Genomic DNA, 13,100 nt, shown 5'->3' on the forward strand with positions numbered 1-13,100 from the left:
AAATGCAAGTAGCATGCGAATAGATTCTAATCTAGCAACAGGAGCAAATGTTTCCTCATAATCTATTCCTTATTCTTGACTATAGCCTTGAGCAACTAGTCTAGCTTTATTTCTAACAATATTACCAGATTCATCCATTTTATTTCTAAATATCCATTTAGATTAGACTAGTTCCCACACATTATTTCTTTCAAATTGATTTAATTCTTCTTGCATAGCAATTAACCAGAACTCATCAGATTCAGCATCTTTAAAGGATTTTGGTTCAATTTGAGACACGAAAGCAACATTATTTAAAGCATTTAAAGAAGAACGGGTTCTTATCCCTTGAGATACATCACCTATTATTAACTCCTGAGGATGGTGAGTGGAGAATCTCCAATCCTAAGGGAGGGATTTTCCTAGCTCTTTCTGAGATTCATTTGATACTACTTCCTTATCTTTAGTACTAAGATCTTCAACAGGGATTTCTAATTCATCACTAGCAGAAACTTTATTAGTGACAACATGTGTTTCATAAAAAACAACATTCATTGACTCTTCAAGTACATGAGTTCTTTTATTAAAAACTCTATATGCTTTACTACATGTAGAATATCCTAAGAATATGCCAATGTCCGTTTTTACTCAAACTTTCCAAGTTTTCCTTTGTCTTTCAAAATAAAACATTTGCAACCAAAGACTTTGAAATAGCTAATATTTGGAGTTTTATTATTAAAAATCTCATAGGGAGCTTTATCTAAAACAGGTCTTATTAAAACACGATTCATTACATAAAATGCAGTATTAACAGCTTCAGCCTAAAAAGATTTTGGTAAATCATATTCATTAAGCATGGAGGTAACTAATTCTTGTAAAGATCGATTTTTCCTTTCTACAACACCATTTTGTTGAGGTGTTTTTGGAGAGGAAAAATCATGAGAAATTCCATTTTCCTCACAAAAATTTTCAAAAGAAGCATTTTCAAATTCTCCTTCATGATCACTTCTAATTTTCGAAATCATAAAACCTTTTTCATTTTGAATTCTTTTTGAAAAGCTAATAAAAGATTTTAAAGCTTCATCCTTATGAGATAAAAATAAAACCCAAGTAAATCTCGAAAAATCATCAACTATAACAAAAGCATAATGTTTTCCACTTAGACTTGCAACTCTAGTAAGTCCAAAAAGGTCCATATATAACAGTTACAAAGGTCTAGAAGTAGAAACCATTTTCTTTGGTTTGAAAGAAGACTTAATTTATTTACCCTTTTGACAAGCATCGCAAACTTTATCTTTTTCAAAGTTTAATTTTGGAAGACCTCTAACAAGGGATTTCTTAGAAATATTTGAAATTAAATGCATGCTAGCATGACCTAACCTTCTATGCCATAACCACGAATCTTCATGCAATGCAGATAAACATTTATTTTCTACTATAGGACAATCTAATAGATCAATAATATAAACATTTTTATCTCTATTTCCTACAAACAGAACTTTTCCATCACATGCATTTTCTATTGTACAATTTTTATCACTAAAAATTACTCTATATCCTTTATCACATAATTGACTAATGCTTAATAAATCATGCTTTAAACCATCAACCAACAAAACATTTTCAATAAGAAAATTTGAACCGTTACTAATATTACCTTTGCCAACAATCTTACCCTTTTTATTGTCACCGAAGGTAACGTATCCTCCATCTTTATTTTCTAGGTATGTGAATTTTGTGTGGTCCCTAGTCATATGTTTTAAACATCCACTGTCCAAGTACCACTTATTCTTTATGGATCTCAAACATACCTGAGAGAATTAATTCTCAAGATGTAACCTTAGGTACCCAAATTTGTTTGGGTCCTTGGGGGTTAGCTAACAAAAATTTAGGAATCCATCTCTTTTCATTCATAATATTGATTTTTCTTAAATTGCATGCATAAGCTTTATGATCATGTTTTCCACATGCATGACAAATAATAGAACCTTCTTTGACAAAGTAGTTTGTAAATTTCTTTTGTTTTTGGTGAGGTTTATAACCTAAGCCACTTTTATCAAATATGCATTGTTGCTTACCCATCATGATATCTAAATTCTTTTTCCCATTTGTAAACTTTAAAAGAGTAGCTGAAATATCTTCATTTTTATTTTCTAATAATTTATACTCTTCTTTTAAAGCATGCAAATTTGATTTAGATAAATCTAGATCTTTTCCTAATGTCTCATTTTTCTCTTTTAGATTATCTAGCTCAATTAATAAATTATTATTTTCAAGAGCTAATTTAGCATTTTTCTTCCTAAGAGACATATATTTGCAACCTAGTTTTTCAAATTCAATTTTAACTTCATTATATGCATCAATGAGCTCATCAAAAGTAAGGTTTTCAGGACTTACCTCATCGTTCGTCGTCGTCGTCGTCTCCAAAAGCCATAACGCACAGATTTGCTACTTCTTCCTCGCTTTCAGATTCGCTTTCATCGCTTTCGTCCCAAGTAGCTTTCATGGCCTTCCTGCTCTTCTTTGAAATGGCTTTTCTTTGAGGACAGTCCCACTTCACGTGTCCGGGCTTTTTGCATTCATAACAGATGATTGTATCTCTGTTGCTCTTTTCTCCTTTGCCTTCTTGATTGTTGACTTTCTTTGAGAAGTTCCTTTTCCTAAAATGCTTTTTGAACTTCTTGGTCAAGTAAGCGAACTCCTCATCATTTAGTTCAGCTTCAGTTTCAGAGTCCTCTTGAACTTGAGTGGACTTTAATGCTAGGCTCTTCTTCTTTTTGACATCTTCTTCCACATTGGCCTTCATGATTATCTCATGTGTCATGAGAGATCCAACGAGCTCCTCTAGTGGAAGTTTTGAGAGGTCTTTTGCTTCTTGGATCGCCGTCACCTTAGCTTCCCAACTCTTAGGCAATGATCTAAGAATTTTTCTCACATTTTCAAGAGGTGGTATAAGATTTTCCTAATCCCTTCAAAGCATTAACAATATTCGTGAACCTAGTAAACATTTCAGATATAGTTTCATTTGCATCCATTTTAAACAATTCATAATTATGAACTAACATGCTAATCTTTGACTCTTTAACTTGATTAGTTCCTTCATGAGTTACTTCAAGCATATCCCAAATTTCTTTAGCAGAATTACATGCAGAGACTCGATTAAACTCATCAGGACATAAAGCACAAAACAGACAGTTCATGGCTTTAGCATTAATAGAAAACTTCTTTTTATCTTCATCATTAAACTCTTTTTCTTCCTTAGGAATATCTTTATTATCAACTATCTTAGTAGGAATTAAAGGACCATTAGAAACAATTTCCCATAGATTATAGTCAATAGAAATCAAATAAATTCTCATCCTAGTTTTCCACCATGCATAATTATTTCCATCAAACAAAGGTGGCCTAGTGGTAGATTGACCTTCACCATACCCATTTATTCCAGTAGTTGCCATAAGCTCGAACAATTAAGTTTTTCGAAAAAGGAAGAGAATATAATAATTTTTTTAAAGATTTTTATAAAGAGAAATACTTTTCCAAAATTTAGATTTTAATCAAAAAGATTTCAAAGATTAAGAAGTAGAGAAAAAAAATAAGGTTTTAATAACCAATTTTCAAGAAAAAAATTTCTAATGAAAACGGCTTTTAAAACTCAAATTTTCAAACTTTTTGCAAAAATTAGAAAAATTCCAGATTTAATAAGATTAAAAAAACATAATGTAAAATCAAGAAAAAAAATTACAAAACCTTTTTGAAATAAGAAAACCGAGCTACCCGCTCTGATACCAATTGTAGGATCTAAAGGCAACACTAGAGGGGTGAATAGGGTTGACTACCAATTTTTAAAAAATAATTTTATCTTCAAACAATGCTCAATAAAGTTAACCCACTAATTTGATTAAAGAAAATTTATGCAAGACAAAACTTAAATCATGCAAGCTATGATAACTTCAAATTTAAAGACAATTTAATCAAGGATAAATTTAAATAACACACTAAAAATTAAATCATGCAATTAGGAAAGATTAAAAAAATAACTAAGACAAGAAGCAAAAAATTTGAAAACAAGAAATAAAAGAGAGAGAGGAAGAGAAAACACCGGAATTATAGTGGTTCGGCAAATTGCCTACTCCACTCTCCAAGACTCCTTCTTGGGTATTTCACTAAGTGATCCTCTTGCAGGTGAGGACCAAACCGACACACGACCCTCTTTTTCTAGGCTAAAGAGAAACCCAAGATCCTTTTTACTGGTTCAGGATCAAACCAATTTCTTTTTCTCACAACCCAAGGTGTACCCACACCTTAATACAATTCCCAAAAATTAAAAGAAAACCTCACAATATTACCTCTTGAAGGCTAAATACACAAGTTGAGCACTCAAAAAAACTCACAAAAATAACTCTAGGCCAATTTAGGAGCAAGGAGGACAAGAATTTGAGAGTAGAGAGAATTGAGAGCTTGAGACTTGCTTTTTTTTGGTGTGTGTGTCAATGAAGAGTAAAATCAAGTCGAATTTATAGGCGAGGGGGATAAATTTTGGCCATTGGATATGATTGCAAATGAAGGGTGGAGATTGAATAAAAATAGAAAAGGAAAGGATTTGTAATTAAGAGAGGAATTTTGAAAGATTGGAATTATTGAGATTTGGAGAATAAAAAGGATTTGAAGGATGACAATTTAGGAAGGAAATCAAATTTGAAAAGGCTGAAACTTGGTGAGAATTTGGAGAAAATTGGATCAGAAAATTAAAGGAAAATAAGAATGAATATAAAAAAATAGCCGGATGAAATGAGCATCACGCGCACAGGGGAGAGGATTGAGCGTCACGCGCCCCATTCTGTGAAGAAACCGCAGGCACGTGCGGCGCACACGTGTGAAGCTGGGTGACCGCCACTTGTCATTATCTCATTCGTCCACGGTCGCCACGTCACTGCCACATCATGTGCCACGTCAGCAAGGTGCCACGTGTCACTGCCACGTTGGATTTCCTCTCCAATCTTCTTTTGCTTATAACTTTCTCGTTTGAACTCCGATTTGAGCGATTCAAATTGCGTTGGAATCGTCTTTCCGAGCTCTACAAGATAGTGACTCTGAAACACTGCAAATGTTAGTACAAAAAATCTGAGTTTGTTATCATCAAAATACTTGGTTTGATTGAAGCCCTAAAGCTAACAACTACATCCATAAGATACTATCCTGAATTTCATATACAGTTAGACCAATTAAATATCTTAGTATAATTACATCCACCACTGGAGAATATGTCTCCTCATAATCAATATTAGGTCTTTGTGAAAAACCTTGTGCAACTAGTCTTGCTTTATATCTTATAACCTCATTATTTTCATTTCTTTTCCTCACAAATACTCATTTGTATCCCACAGGTTTGACACCTTCTGGTGTTCAAACTACTAGTCCAAAAACCTATCATTTTGAAAGTGAGTTTGATTTTGTCTCGATTGCTTCTTTCCACTGATGCCAATATTTTCTTTGCCGACATTCTTCAACATATTTTGATTCAAGATCCTCATTTTCAGATATAATATAAAGAGCAACATTATACGCAAAAATGTTGTCAATAACTACATTAGTTCGACTCCATCTTTTTCCTGTCATGACATAGTTTATTAAGATCTCATTATTATCTTTAGATATTTTACCTTCTTCACTAGTCATGTCGAGGATTTCTTCATGGATATTTACATCCTCAACCAAGTCTTTTTTACTATTAATTATTTTTTATTTTCGAGGATTTTTATCTTTGGAACCTACTAGTCTACCACACTTCTGGCATGTTCTAGACTCATTGGTGACAAATTGTTGCGTTAGGATATCAATTTTCGATAGATCATTTGCAGCTGGTGTATGTGACTTGGTTACTTTCTTTGCATCTATAAATGCATCTGATAACTTATTTACTATATTTTGTAAATGAATTTTATTTTGAACTTCAAGTTCACATTGATCTGTATGGAGATCTAAATGAGACAATAACGATGCATTCCATGTAATTTATTTTTCCAACTTCTTAATTCCTCCCCCTAATGTTGGAAATTTTGGCTCACTAAAATGACAATCAGCAAATCGTGCAGTAAATACATCACCCATCAAGGGTTTAAGATATTTGATAATTGATGGAGAATCATATCCAATATACATTTATAGCCTTCTCTGAGGACTCATCTTAGTACGTTGTGGTGAAGCAATTGAAACATATACTGCACATCTGAAAATTCTCATATAGAAAATATTTTGCTCATGGTCATAAGCTAATTCTAATTGTGAGTACTTATGAGAAGATACTGGCCTAATACATACAAGTGACGCTACATGCAAAATAGCATATTCCCATATAGATGTAGGAAGCTTAACTCTCATAAGCAATGGTCTAGCAATTAACTGCAAACGTTTTATGAATGATTCTGCTAAACCATTTCGTGAATGAACATGAACTACAAGATGTTTAACACTTATCCCAATTAACATACAATAATTATCAAAAGCTTAGGATGTAAATTCACCAGCATTATCAAGACGAATGATCTTGATTGTGTAATCTGAAAATTTTGTTTTTAACTTAATTATTAAGTACTCTTGCAAATACAAGATTTCGACTTGATAATAAGCATACGTGTGACCAGTGTCTATTAATACCATAAAATATCTAAATGGTCCACTTGGTGGGTTAATAGGTCCACATATATCACCATGAGTTCGTTCTAAAAATACAAATGATTCAATCTCCACTTTGACGGGTGATGGTCTAATGATTAATTTGCCTTGAGAGCAAGCATCACATGATAATTCATTAGATTGAAGAATCTCTTGACTCTTCAATGGATGTCTATTTGAATTCTCAATAATTCTTCTCATCATTATAGACCCTGAATGACCTAATCTGTCATGCCAAATTGTAAATATGTCTGGATTCATGAACTTCAGGTTCATTGTTGCATATATTTCAATTACTCGTATATGAGTATAATATAATCCAGAATATAAAGCGGGCAACTCTTCCAATATACGTTTTTCATATGAGACAATAGATATGATATAAAGATACTCTATATTATTCTTTCTATTAGTCTTAATATGATAACCATTGCAATGATATCTTTAAAACTAAGTAGATTTCTCTTTGATTGACTAGAGAACAATGCATTAGTCAATTGTAAATTTTGTTCCTCTAGGTAAAATAATATTTACTTTTTCAAATCCTTCGATTAGGTTTGCAAAACCTGATATTGTATTGACTTTTGTTTCCAGTATTGTCAGTTTGGAAGAATATTTTCTACTTGTAAGTATTGTATGTGTAGTTGCACTGTCTGCCAGACATAAATCTTCTTTACTCATTTTTTAGTCACCCGACATATGAAAATGATTTAAGTTTCTTCATTAAAAGAAAATAATTACATTAAGAAAAACAACATTTGGATATACAAAATCTTCTAAGAGGAGAAAAATATGGAGATGAATAAAAAGACATTAAGTCTAGATATTTTCAAAGTCAAAAGAAACACTTGATATTCCATCAATTCTGTCAATTTTCTCTTCAGGAGATTCAAATAAGTCTGTCACATCCAAATTTGTCATATGGGATGGGTCAAATATATCATTATCCTAATATGCAAAATATGCTTCCACATTGTTCTCTTTTTCCTTCAGGGATGTTTGATAGAGTCAACTAAGTGTTTTGACGTACGATAGGTACGCGAGCAATGTCCAATCATTCTACAACATAAGTATTTATTTTCAACACTTTTTGAACTCTTATCTTGTGGAGCTTTTACTTTGTGATCATTATTTTATGTGGTTTTTTTTAAAAAATTTTAATGATTACAATAAACACTTCGAAAATAATAATTATTTCTTCCTCTGCCACGGTCACGACCTCGACCACTCACAGCATTCACTTTAGGGAATGGTGTCATCCCAGTTGGTCAAAATTCATGATTTTTCATTAATAACTCGTTATTTTGTCTGGCTATGAGAAGACATGAAATTAGTCCAGAGTATTGTTTAAAATCTCTCTCGATATTGCTGCTGCATGAGTATATTCGAGGCATGAAATATAGAAAATATCTTCTTTAATATATCAACATCAGTAATTTTCTCTCAGCATAACAACAATTTCGAATTGATTTTAAATAATGTGAAGTTGTAATCACTTACTGATTTGAAATCTTGTAGCCTCAAGTGCATCCACTCATAAAGAGTTTTAGGAAGAATAATTGTTTTTTTTATGATCATACCTCTCTTTCATATTTTCCACAAGATACGGGGCTCTCTTATTATAAAATACTCCATTTTCAATCCCACGTGGAGATGATGACGAAGGAAAATCATAGTTTTTGCTTTATCCTGACTAGATGTCGTATTTCTTTCTTTAATAGTCTCTCCAAGATTCATAGCATCCAGGTGGATTTCGACATCAAGCACCCATGACAAATAATTATTGTCGTTAATATCAAGGGCGAAAACATTTAATTTTGTAAGATTTGTCATGGAAACACTACTATAAATTATTGTATTTATATTAGAAATTTAATAGATATTAAATATGCAAAATAACATTAAATTTATTGATTATAATAAAGAGGAAAAAAAAACTAACATACCTTTATGACCTACCTTTAGCGGAGAAAACGATATGAGCTCGTGCTAATAACGTGTTGTGAATTTGAAGAGCATAACGGGAACATTGATACCAATAAAATATAATAATATATAATAAAATAAATAAAAACAACAAAAGATGAATTTCTCCACTTTGTCCAATCTTTTTGGATTGATCACCATCATGTGTGTCTTTCAAAACCCATCAAATGTCACTATTTATAGAAAATTTGGTAAAAAGGAGGTGGATTACATGGACACTAATAGTGGGTAGTCTTGAGACACATGAACAACATATGTTATAATAGATAAGTGAAACATGGTCAAGGGACACTAATAAGAGGTATCTACATTACACCTAATTTAACATATTTATAATAATCATTCATTCTTCTTTGTTTATTTAATTTTATTATATAAACCTAAACACCTCCACAATGTAGGAATGACTTGACTCCAATGGTTGGAGTGGGGTGAAAAAGTAATTTTATATGGAATTTTAATTTTGTGTTTAATGAATTTTTTACTTATATGATATTTAAAAAAATTACAGCCCTAGTAAATACAAAACTGAAATTTAGAGTCCCACTAAGTATAAAATATATATATATATAGAACTAACAGTTAACTTTAAAAAATTTCAAATATGTCGAAGACACATTAGCCAGAAAAAAATAAAAATTTGAGAACTTATTGATCATTTTTAAAGTTTTGAGACTTATTAGCCACAACTGAAAGTTCGGAAACTATTCATATACTTTTTAGAATTTTTAGGAATGAAAATAGAAACAAGCTTGAAGGTACAAAGAGCAAACTTGAGATATGAATCACTATAAGAAGGTAAATGAATGGTTAAATTATAAGTTTAGTATATGAATATTTAAATTTTTGTAAAACCCTGAATTTCACCTAAGTAAATTAGGTTAGAACTTGGTTAGTAAGGAAGCTCAGAGAAGGATAAAAGAGGAGGAAAATGCCTTAAGTGTTTAAATCTAGACCTTAAAGATTAAAACATAAGTTATAGATAAGTCAGGATTTTGCTAAGTATGGAAGGCATGTGTTGATGTCATGCATTACGATAAGGGAGTGCAAAACAATGGCATTGTCAATTCAAGTGTAGGCATTGACATTGTCATTAGAGGTTAGGCAAGCTTATTAAGTGTGGAATGCTTAAGGAAACCATGCATTGGTGTGAAGCATACAGCCAAGACACTAAATAAGGAGTGTTGTGCTTGGCAAAGTCTATGATGGACGCATGATGTGGGTGGCCGAGCAATGACATTCAAGAGTTGTCTAGGAGGGGGCATGAAGGACATGTCAAATGCAAGGTGTGACCGAGAGTAAGAGTATGTGACACACAAGGACTTGTGAGACTAGGGCAAGGCGTTGGCCATCGCATGAGGGAGCAAGGCAATGCCTTTGTGTTGAAGCCATGCAATGGCTAAACCATTGGAGGTTATGGCCTAGGCGAGGAGGTTTGCATGTGTTGGTTGTGTGGTATGCATTGAAGAGCATACAACGACCTATAGGATGAGTGCATGAGGATGCGTTGGCCAAAGAGGTTATATGCCAAGGGTAGTCCATTTGTGGGAAGAGTGTGCGACAAAGGGAAGAAATATGTGATGGTCTTGAAGTAGTGTGGACATAAGGGGCCAAGCGTTAGGACATAGAATGCGTTCATGAGAGGCATACGACCATTAGAATGAAGTATGAATTGACAAGGTGTGTTTTGGAGAGCAAGGATAAGTTGGCAACTCATTGAGACAAGTGACTGATCAAGGGTAAGTTGGGATTGAGCCAAGGCAAGGTGGAAGCGTGAGAAGACATGCAAAGGGGAGGCTTTGTGTTTGCCAAGGGAGGTAAAGACACTTTAGGGCAGAGGTGACAAGGGTAGGCGTCGGCAGCAGGGAAGGGCACTTGGACATGTGAAAAAGGTAGAGGTGTCAAGTTGAGGGAAACTTCGAACGCCTAAAAATAGAGCAGCTTCGAGGGCTTGGTTTTCAAAATTTACTCGTGCCTTTTAAGTGATTTTAGAGTGAGAGTATTCAGAAGGGAATGAAGTGAGGGATTTTTGGCTGTTATTTGAGTTGGAGTTGTGAGGAAAGAGGAATCAACGCTGGAAGGCTGAAGGTCTGATGGACGCATAGCACAGCACGCAGACGCCCATCGCTTGTCACTCGTGCCTGCGCATGTGCCCAGTAGCCCCATCGCCTAGCCCTACCCGTGCATCATCACTAACGTGCAGACGCTCCATGTCAGATGCGCGCAAACACTCGTCAGCACGCTCGACCGTGCGGCTGAGCGCCCCAGCTCATGCCTGCACTCATCCCACCACCAGCCTAGCGCACGCGATCGCCCAGGCGCACACCCAGACCAGCAACGCCTAGAACTGCATCCTACCCACCTTGTGCGACGTCTGACGCCCAGCTGCGCGCATCAACACCCCCCTGGCGCAGCCCCAGCGCCCATCAGCCCACCAAATAACCTCCAAAGGCTGTATTTTTGGGAAGTTATGCCTATTTTGGTATTTTTAAAGGGGTAAGTTGGTTATTTTACCTTTAATTTATTTTTGGATTAAAATAGAATTATTGGAGGAATTTTTTGACTAATTTGGGATTTCTTGAAAAGAAATGAAATTCAAGGAAACTCGGGCCAGGAGCTGTGCTAGGAAAATTCTTGAAGGATAAACAGGAGGACTATAAGTGGTTTTATTATTTTGTTATGTTGAATTATATATATATATATATGTGTTAATTGTTATAATATGTGTGTGAAATTTGAAAGTTGACATGATCGGGAAGTGTGTTTTTTGGATTTTATTGGTTGATTTAATTCATGATATTTTGATTGTTGTGACTTGCATTGGAAACTGGGATTGTACCCTGAGGAATTATTAGCTTGTCTATATCACGTCTAATGGGATAATGTCGACATGTGCACATTCGGCGAACTATAAGAGTACTAGAATTGTTTCCACATCATTCATATTGGGAATTCACAAGAATACCAGAGGAAGTACATGATCATGTCAGGGTTATCCAGTTACTAGGCTGAAAGGGTTGCATTAATGTGTGTGGTGATTATTCTTAGTGTGAAAATTGTTTCCCCACAAATGTGCTCCTTAAACAAAACTCATTTTTCATTTGAAGGATACAACTCATTGGGCTTTCTAGCTCACGTTTTCCAATGTTTTACTCTCCCCTCCCCTCCCTCCTTTCGAGTCTGGGAGATAAGACTCGGGGGGTGTGATAATTTGTGTTTATTAGGATCTTAAATTTTAAAAAAATAACTAATAGTTTCCTGAACTTTTAATTTTTTTAATTAATAGGTTTATAAAAAATCACAATGATTAAAAGACAATTGATCGATTAGATATAAATTTAAATTATACGTAGATAACATTATAAATTTTTATTTTAGGCTTAGTATATTCATAAATTTAAAAATAGATTAAATTTATAATATTAAAAACAGAAAATTTATAATTTAACATAAACTTTTAAAAAAATGGTGAATTGAGGCCCATAAAAGGATTTCATCTTGACGAAAATGAGTCATTTGGTTGAAAGTTTTTCTGAATGAGAATTGATACAAATATGCAAGAATCATATTCATTTCACAGTTTTTAACACTTTGCTTGAAAGTAAGCTATTCCAAAGTAGGGGTGTTGAAAAAATCCGATGACCCGAAAAAACCGATCAACTCAACCCAACCCGTGCGGTTTAGGTTGGGTTGGGTTGGGTTCAAATAAATGAAAATTTCAAGGGTTGGGTTGGGTTCAAATAAATGAAAATTTTATAGGGTGAGTTATTTCATGGGTTCACCTAATATAGCCCAAACCAACCCGAATTTATTGTTAACTTTAAAATATTTTTTTATTATTTATACATATATTGATTTTAATTTTATTTAATTCCAATATTTTTTTAATAATTTATTTTTCAACAACTCTTAAAAGTAGTTTCTTTGCACTTTAGAAAGAAAATTTTTAGAATTGAGTTGTTAATCTTAATTCAATATATGAAAATAATTAAACTAGATTTTTATATATTTATGTTTTGCTTCTTTTTAGAATAAAATTTTAAATAAATGACCTGATTAATCTAACCCAACCCAAATATTGTATGGTTGAGTTGGGTTTGGTTATTATTTGGATTGAAAAAATTTACAACCCGAACAATTGGATTGGGTCTAAAAAGTCTTTAACCCAACCCAACCCAATCCATGAACCCCCCTATTCCAAAGCATTCTCCTTTCCTATAAATAAGAATTTTTCTTTTCATTCTAAAACGGTGGGTTTTTTCTTTTCCACATTTTTTTAATTATTTTATATATAATATCATTTTGAATATAGTTGACTAGTTAATTAATACCTAATATTAATTTAACGAAATAAATATAATCTTTGTTTTAATAAATCAATAATAATCTATCAAAATAATTACTCAACTTAAAAAAATTATTAAATGAATGCAATTATTTTTTACATACACTAGTAGTTGATT

This window comes from Benincasa hispida, chromosome 8, assembly GCF_027475165.1.
Source record: "Benincasa hispida cultivar pf3 chromosome 8, pf3_genome.v1.1, whole genome shotgun sequence".
NCBI lineage: Eukaryota > Viridiplantae > Streptophyta > Magnoliopsida > Cucurbitales > Cucurbitaceae > Benincasa > Benincasa hispida.